The following is a 9,357-nucleotide window of genomic DNA, read 5'->3' on the forward strand; positions in this document are numbered from 1 at the left end:
ATTTCAGTGCAGGCCCAAGCGGAAGCAATTACAATCGGGTTACACCAGAGCTGGTCATGGTGCTTGTTCAGCGGTGGTCCCTTGGGTTTGTTAATTATCAGAGATAATAAGTCCCATTCTGCTCTCTGTGAGAGAGAAGGGAAATAGATGCGATGCGGAAAAAGGTTTCTATCCCTTACCAGTCCCCTGCTCCTCCCAGCTGTGGCTGCGAGAAGTCCCAAGCAGAGCTTTACTCCTCTGACCTGGTCACACCAACTACCCTGCTCTGTGGGGTACAGGGGGCCCCCTCAAGCACAGCTCCTCAGGAGTGGTAACTACCAGAGTGACTGTGTCCTTAGACTTTTGTTTGTGCTTCCTGGCACGTCCATTTTGCTTGCAGACAGCTAGGTGGGCATTGACTGTAAAAACAAGTCAGTGAAAACTCAAGGGGAGTATGGGTGGCAGGCAGAACTCAATCATGTATGCAAAGAGCCCAGAAAATGTATTCAGTTGGTGAGGGTATGAGGGTTTTTCAAAGACAGTCTAGTGTTTAGTCACTGTGCATTTTACAAAATGAAGTGGGTATGGATAATGATCGAGATTGTGGCAGACACAGTAGTCACGAAGAAGTCTGCCTACTGACCTACCGATCGCAATCTAAGCTGTGCAAAGTCAGAAGGATCTGGGACTCTCACTTAGATAAGAAATCTGACCTTCACAGCTAGACACCAAAATGAAACATCCATCCCTTCTTGTGACAAAGAGTTAATTTGCACAGTTAATTCTGAAATGAAGACAGCAGCAAGACAACAGGAAAACAAATGGTATGCCGTCTAAAAGAGGAGATCAATGTTATTCCAGAGAATGTGGTAGAAACAACTGTCATTAAAAGTCAGGGTTTTCTACCTCTTTTGGGGGAAATCCTGTATAAGACCGAGCTGTTCTACACACTGACTTAGAGCAGGCTGAGGGCTTTTTAATTTTGTTTGGTGGGCCAGACACATCCTCCAGTAGAGGTTCTGAGGTATGTAAGCCTCTTACATTAATAGTCTTCTTTTCCTTGACCTCTCCTCCTGATCACCTTGGGAAGACACTTTGCATGCCCCAGGTCTGCAGATCGCAGGCTGAAAGTCACTGTATGATGAGGTGCCCCTTGAGAGTCCATTAGCCAGGCAATAATTCTTGCCATTGAATAAGCTGCTCCACGCTCCCAGGGATAGTTGGAGTCCTCAGTCACTAACCAAGGAACTCCCTCGTTTTTACAAGTAATGTGCCAATTGCTTTTTTCCTGACATGCAGAGCTGGGGATAGGTCCCAGAAACAAGGCATATAAAGCACACATCTGACCATTTTATCTAACGCTCCTTTGCGGGTTACTTATCACGAGATGCTGTGATAGCACGTAGATCTCCTCCACCTCGTTACACCTTAATTTGGGATCCTGAGACTATAAAATTGTTTCGTAAATTATCTGAAAATAGCTATGGCTGACTGCATCCTGGGGGGGGCGGGGGGGGGGGGCGAAGCCCATTGCCTTTTGGCAAGACATATGAAGTTACCTATGATCAAGGCAGCACATTCTTAATAGTTTATCTCCATATGTGCCATCACTGTATCAAGTTACAACAGTAGGAAGTAGAAGAAAAGTATTGCCATCACACTTAAGAATATAGATATTTAGAAAGGAGTGAATTAAGTGAGGCAGAAATCTAGGATCTGCTAGTTTCATTTTTTTCAGTAACACCATTTTTCAGGCAGCCAGGGTTGAAAAAAGCAGAAGGTGGGTAGTACTATTTGAACGAAGTTCCTAGCAACTCTTGCGCATGGATAGCCTTTGTATTGTACAGATTGTTTTCCTCCACACACATATTTTATTTCTTTCATTGGAGCACTTAAAGCATATCCAGCAGAGTTATACATCCGCATAAATATTTGATAACTCTAATCATGCAGCCTACACCGACTTTGACCCTTGGGCATGTAGTGCAAGTAAATGTGCATACCACCCATATACAAAATGTTAAGGTGATCAGCGAATGTGTGAGATTGCCTGAAGCATCAGTCTAAAGCAACAGCTCTGCTTGTTCTGTTTCAAAAGCAGAGGAAAATTATGTTCTTGTCTTACAATTAAAGGCAGTTACTGTTAAATGATTTCACATTATTTGTTAAATTAACGTGAAAATCATCAACTTCTCATTGTCACTCCCATTATAAACACCTGTCCTTCAAGGAATCTTTCACATGTGAAAGAATCTCATCTTTAGAAATGTAACAAGATAAGAAAGAGGTTTGAGGCATAGGATGGTCTAAATACCATTTTGGTTCTTAGGAAAAGCATTGTTAATCATGGATTTAATTTATCTTGAAAAGAGATGAACTATAATTATAGCTCGTAGCTATACATACTGCAGGATTTCTATCTTTTATTTTCTGCTAAGTATAATTTTTCTAAAAAAATAAAAAAGCTGGCTATTTTTATTTTGAAAAAGCTGCCTCTGAGTGTATATCAGTAGAGACTGTTCTTCCTGAATCATTGATAAATTGAAATACTAATGTTGAGAGAGAAAAATCCCATATTTTCACTTCCTGCCCACATCCGTCATAAATGAAGAAAACCTGAGGTCATTCCTGTAGGTGGAATAAGACCAGGATTTCCATCCTGTGGAAAAGTCTGACACTTTTAATTTTTCTTCCTCATGACTTGGAATGAAAAGTTGAGACAGGTTGGGGAAGTCGCAAACTTTGCAGTCTCACATTTACTTATAGTGCTTGTTTAACTGAAATGAAATACTTCTTTTAATCTTCCTTTTTTCTTTTTTCTTTTTTTTTTTCACCTTTAATGAGTCCAGAAGACTGAGGTTCTGAGTCTTTTGGGACTTGTCCTTCCAGCACCTCTGCTTTCGATTTTTCTCTCCAGGTTGAGTGCCTTGATTGGACTGAACCTGTTTGGCCACAGCACAGTCATGCACTGCCCGTCTAGGTGTAATGTTTCAGCCGAAGGGGCAGCATGAGAAACCGTCCTACTGGGAAAGCTTATGTTGTGCTGAAGTCTCGTGTGTAGCACTGCAGCAATTCATGTGGACGCAGCTTAGTGCTGAACTGACACACCACAAATTCATCTGAGAGGTTTCTGTTCAGGCTGACATGATTCAAAGGCATTTCACTTCTGTGTCCTAATGAAAAAGTGAAAAATTACTTTTACCCACAGAAATTTTGACTTTACGAAGAGCTGCATTTCCAGTTATAAAGACAAAGACATTTTTCCTGAACAGCATAAATCAAAGTTGTTTTTCTGTTTGCAAACATCCCAGCCTTGCCTACTGGATAGAGAAAGCAGATCATGCCCTCCTGTATTTCAGTGTTACTGCTCACCCTCAGCTGTCCTCAGCCTGGTTGAGGGTAATGGGGAAGGACCCACATTAAAAATAGTAATGCTCACTTTTTGCTTTTCAAAAAGAAGAAAATGTGTGCAAAAAGTGGAATGTGCTTCTTTAACGTGTCTCAGATAATCTAGGCCAAGCCTTTGGCCTTCTGCTTGCATACCTTCCCATTCAATCTGTCACAGTGCCTGGGGCCATTACCGAAATGAAAGCGACAGGCACTCCCCATGGGACCCTTCTTGCTGAACGTGAAAGTCTCCAGCGTCCGCCAGCTGAGCCGATCACCCTGCGCAACTGTTATTGTTAAGGGAAGAAATAGGCCCTTTTATGGCTCAGTTCGTTTGCCCTTTCCAGGCACCCATATCGGGACGTGAGCGTTGTGCCCTGCAAGCGCCCATTCGCTCCCCTATCTGTGCAGAGAGTCAAGGCAGCTATCGCAGAGGTGAAGGTCTGTGTTTTGTTAAATCAGTCAAGGAGCCTGTGAAGACATCTCCTAACTCCAGACATAAGGAAGTATGACAAGTATTTTAAAATGGGTAACAATCCGTCATTATAAATGCTTCACTGAAATTGGTTTGTTACTTGTTATGCGTTGTTTCATTGACATTGTTATACTCTTAATGACATACCCTTAGCCTGAGAAATGTTAATAACTCTGAATGAGTGAGATTCAGGTCCAGGAACTTATTACCTTATTAAAGTAAAACATTTGCCTTCAGCTTCAACAGAGCTTTGCTTTTTATTGTAAAGCTAGCTGGATATATGAGGCTACTACTCAATATACTGGGACACCCATAACTGCAAATGTCTGATTTCTAAATGGCCTGGCCTGTTTTACACAGAGGCATCCAAGACCCATCAGAGCTCTTGCACATGCATCCATAAATCTAAGAAGGTACATTTATAATGAGTTATCTGTCTGAGGTTGTTACAATTTTTAATTTGCTTCTGAAGGTGAAGCCCTCAGTGGCAGCTCAGAGCTAAAGTATATGGACTGAGGGATTTCCAGGATTTTGAACACACAAATGAACTTAGCACCTAAGGAAAAGTTCATCTGTCCCTAGCGAAAAATTGACTTTAAAATGAAGCAGAGGGAGAGAGGGGTTGGATAGAGTCTCCTGGGATAGTTGGCAGAGACTGTTTAAGCTAGGAAACTGCCTGCTTTTCTTCACAGGAAGAAACAAGAGTTGGGAAACAATTCAGCAATTTGCAGGCATCTAGCATGATTTGAGATGCTCCTACCTCCCTCTCCAGCAGGCAATGACCTCCCAGCATTCCTGTGTCAGATGTGGCTTGGATATCCTAGGAGGTCTCCAATGGTGCTAGATGTCCCATATACTTTACATCTCACCCCAACAGAAATAATCCAAAGCTCGCTGCCTGAGCCAAACAAATGGCAATGTAGCAGCCGTGGAATGCTCTTTTTAAGATTTGCCATCCTGCATAATACCAGTAATCTTTTTCTGTATTAAAATAGAGTAAATGCAAATGGGATTTCAGTGAATTTTTATACATATGAATTCTAAATCAAATGTGCTGAGCGCACCAAATGCTTGAGAATGATAAATATATGGGGAAACATTAGGTTTTCTGGGGCAGAGGAAGAAGTAAAACAAGACCTTTCACGACTTTTGTTCTGTAACACCATATTTGGCTTCCTATAAAAATTAACTGTGAGGAGCAGAGATGATAAGTAGGATGTCTCTAAAAGCATTCACCAATGTGTCGATGCATAATCTGCTGGGAGAGACTTCCAGTTCAGCACCGTGCTGCACCCTTAAGTGTGCTTGGGTGGTGCTTGTGGGCCAGGCTGCTCTGGTGGTTGCTGGATGGAGAAGGTGAAGCAGAGGAAGGTGAGAGTCACTCCTAGCTGCCTCCCAGCTCAGTTTGCGATTGTAAGAAACCAGAAATTTGGGTAACCTAAGTATTTTTAATGAATTTACATCATTACCTCCTTGGTTGTTGGTACGCACACATACAGTTTCATTTTAGCAATGCATTCATGGGAACTGTCACTGTAAAGGGAGGTATCGTAGGACATATATTGGAGCAGGAGTGGTGGTACATTCCTGAAGTAAAGTAATCAGTCTGATCGCTGTGAGTTAAGGCCAGCAGTGCCAGGTGGCAGTACCTGATGTTATCCCCAGTAAGGTAATATTTAGGCTGCTTTAGATACCTGACATTAAACCTAGTTTTCACAGAGGCAGCAACAGCCCAGCCATCCTGTTTTCCTCAGTGCTTTTTAAGGACAGCAAGTGCTGCGATGCCAGTGTCTTTGCTGCTTTTCCTCTCCGGCGTATGGACATCTTCCTCATATCAGCAGAAGTAAAGGCTAAAGTTAAGCCAGCCTACCACACCCTGGTGCTGAGGGCAGTGCTGGCTGCTCTGGTTAGAGGCCTCTGGGGTCGGTGGGCAGCGACAGACGCTCGCCCTGCCAGAGCTGCCTTGCGTTGCCTGCGGGCAGTGGGCTGCACCTTGTGCTCAGGTTTGCTTAACCCGCTGCAATAGGTAGCATTGGGAAGTGGCAAAAACTGATGCCGTGCGGTCATAGAGTCGTTCAGGCTGGATGGGCCCTGAGGAGGTCATTTTCTCCTTGGATATATTGGTCAGGCAAGGGGTCTTAGATTTTTGCACGGTATGCATGTGCGTGGCCTTAGTGCATCTGTGATGTAGATGAGGGCTGGCAGCACACGTGTAAAAGGAGGGGGCCCGACACTGGGGCTCTGGACCTTCCCTACCTAGAGCTGTCATTGTGTCTTCGTCTGGACTGGCAACATTCCTGCTCTTCCAGTCTTAAGATTTCCCTCAGGTGCGTTCCAGGTTGATGAATTTATGGTGGCTTAAATGCTGATGAATGACTGATTGCCAACATGAAACAGATGCTTCTTGTGATATTATGCTAGAATTGGACCCTGCTTTTGAGAACAGAACAAATGGATTAAGTCCTTTCATTACTTTTGCCCTCTTGAGAGATGAAATGTCTGCTTGTCTTCCAGAAGACTGGCCAGGGTGCGTGATTGCATGTGACATACAGCTCTGATTTTGCTCGTCACTGCAATCTCACCTCACTTTGCAGAGTTTTAGGTACCTGTTGTTCTATACTGAAAATCTATTTGATTTGGGAAGACTGCAAAGGAAGTTTACCACAGTTCTGTACTTTAGTAGATGATCATGCTGGCAGGTTACCATAGCTGCAGGTGCTGAATGGTCAGAGCTCTTCCTTTTCCATGAGGACTTCAACTTCTCTGTCAAAAGAAAGGAAATATTTTTTCTTCTGTCATTTACAGCAGTAGTTCACGTCATCGTTACTGAGGAGTTTGTGGCAAGAACACAGGAAGTGATTCACCAGTGAGAAACAAGTATAAAGGCGATTTAGAAAACTGTTATTTACATAGACTAATGGAGAGGTCTGATTTTATACTGTCTTACACCTGCGTTATTTGCAGAAAAGAGTTGTATAAAGGTGCAAGGCCTTTTATTCCATGTTATTTTCTTCATACAGTGTTATTTTTTCCAGTTCCACGTTGCACTGGTTTAATGAACACTTCAGGTTTCTGAAGCTTATTTTGTTCTGTGGACAGTAAGTGGCACAGCCATAATGATAACAGCCTTCCTGAAGTCATCACTGTCACAGTTGCCTTGAGGGAAACATTTCAAACCAGTGACTAGTGAGCTTTACTGTCACATTAACCAAAAAGTCACAGCTGGTTTGAGTTTGCACTAATGTAAATCAGAAGTGAGCCAGCTTTACATCAGTGTGACTCCAGTGCCAAGCACACTGTTAGTCTATGTTTCTCACATTGACTGCTGTAATATGCTCACTTATTTTCCTCCTGTAGTAAAATAAATCCACATTTGTGTAGGAAGTCCTTTTGTATATACAGTTACCATGCATGTTATGTTAACTCATTGCAAGGGTAAAATCAATAGCTAGCCTTTTGCAATTTGTTTTCCCTGACACAGGACGTATTTCTACCAGCGTGGTCAAGACGTGTTAAAGTAAGCGTTCTTGAGCAGACACGATGAGTCAAGTCTATGCTCCAAAACAGTTCAAGAGGTGGGGTTTAATCCTTAATATAGAGTAGTTTATAAAAGGAAACAGATATAGTGGTAGGCTTTAGGAGGGTGGCTAGGAACTCTTTGCTAAAGTAGAAATGATTGAGAAAATAGCTACTCAGTCTCTCCAGGGTTTATTGAACAAACAGTGGTGGAAATACAGAGATTTTATTTCCTCCCACTCTGTTTCACTGGTTTTATACAGCTGACTTAGATGAAGCCATGTTTTGATAATATTCATGAAGGAAAGATCAGGATCAAACTAGATTTCCTTTGTGAAATAAACTTTACTGCTTCTTGTAGACCAGCAAAGCCAAAAGGAACTTGCTGTGGAAGGTGGTGTCAAAATTGAGCACTGGCGAGAATATAAAAGTAAAAAAAAAACACCCCACCAAAATTCAAGTTCTTGTCACACTGAAGTAAGGAAGACTGAAAAAAGAACATGAGCTGAAGGGGAAAATAATTCACAATTAAGAAAGCAATTTCAATTTCAAAGAGTTTGTTTGTTTTGAATGAGTGTTCTCGTTTCTTTTTAATTACAGAGATTGTATTGGTGAGTTTTTCCTAAGCATCGTGAGTCCTACAATGTATTTCAGGTTGGAAGCTGATTAATATTATATTGCTTATGTCTGAGGTGTGAACCTTTCACCTCTTTTTAAAATTTTTAATCAGCAAATGTTGAACACTAACTTACTAAGAGAGAGTTTCAGACTGGAGAAACCAGACCCATCAGGCCTGTGCTAATCGGACATCGTCCCTGCTCGCTTGCCTCTCGTGGAGCGCCAGAGCTGCTTCCCTGGGAGTGGGTGCAGCAGTCAAGCTGGGCATGGGCCCTTCACATCCCATAGGCAGCCCCGCAGAGACTCGCCCGTGGAGGAGCTGAGCCCTTGCTTTGGCTTGAAATTCACCAGATTTCCCTACTTTGGTAAATCTGGCCACAGTGGAGCTTCTGGTTTTCAGCTTTGGCTTCACTGACTCTCCTCTGCATCCTGAGGATTCTTGTATTTTGGCTCAGCAATTCTGACCCCTCTTCCAACTGCACTGCCTCTCCCCTGCAACGTTCCTTACAGCTGCATTTCTTCTCTTTCTTCTCTGGGTATTTGATCACCAAGTCACTCCACTCCCACTGCCTAAACTCTGGGCTTCTCACTGACCTGGCTACAAGTGCCCTGGCCCTTGTTCACCTGTCGTCTCGCTCCGATTTCTGCCTGTGAAAGTGTCTAATGCTCCCTCTTTCACATGACTGAAATTTTCTCCACAAACCGCCTCATTGGTGCCAAATGCCCCTGTCTACACACCCTAATTGTAAGTGCTACAGGCCTGTCGAGTCTTGCACATCTGAAGCTTTGCACCTTGAGAGCTCTGAAGTGGAAAGAAACAAGTCTGTTATTAATGGACTCTGCTTTCCCCTCCAGAGCTGATTCTTCTGGATGACCTACTGTGGCATTTCTCTAATCTTCCAGCTTGCCTTCATCACTGGTTTTCAGACATATGGCTCCATCAGCTTGAGTGGTACATGTTTGAGAATCTATGGGTATTTCACAGCAAGCAGGAAAGGAGGGCAAGCAGGCAATGGGCTGCAAGGGTGTAGGGTAAGGAGTTTGGAAGATATCTTAATTACTTACATTCATTAAAATAAGGGTAGGGGATATTTTATCTATATACCTGGTGTTTTAAGTGATATGGTTCACAGTCTGTGTTATGAGATACGGAAATTTGCACAACATCATGTCTGCCCAGATGTCATCAGGTGACAGCCTCATCCCGGCGATCCCCTTTTTCTGTACGCATTTGCTGATAAGTCTTGCTGGTGAAGGTAAAAAGGTAAAGACCTTCTAAATGCAGAGGGAACCGACTACATAGCAACAGGAACAGAACATCATAAATCAATCTTTCCTCATGAAAAAAACTATCCCTGCAGACTCCAGCCTGCTAGGGAGGG

The sequence above is a fragment of the Phalacrocorax aristotelis genome, chromosome 3 (assembly GCF_949628215.1).
Source record: "Phalacrocorax aristotelis chromosome 3, bGulAri2.1, whole genome shotgun sequence".
Classification (NCBI taxonomy): domain Eukaryota; kingdom Metazoa; phylum Chordata; class Aves; order Suliformes; family Phalacrocoracidae; genus Phalacrocorax; species Phalacrocorax aristotelis.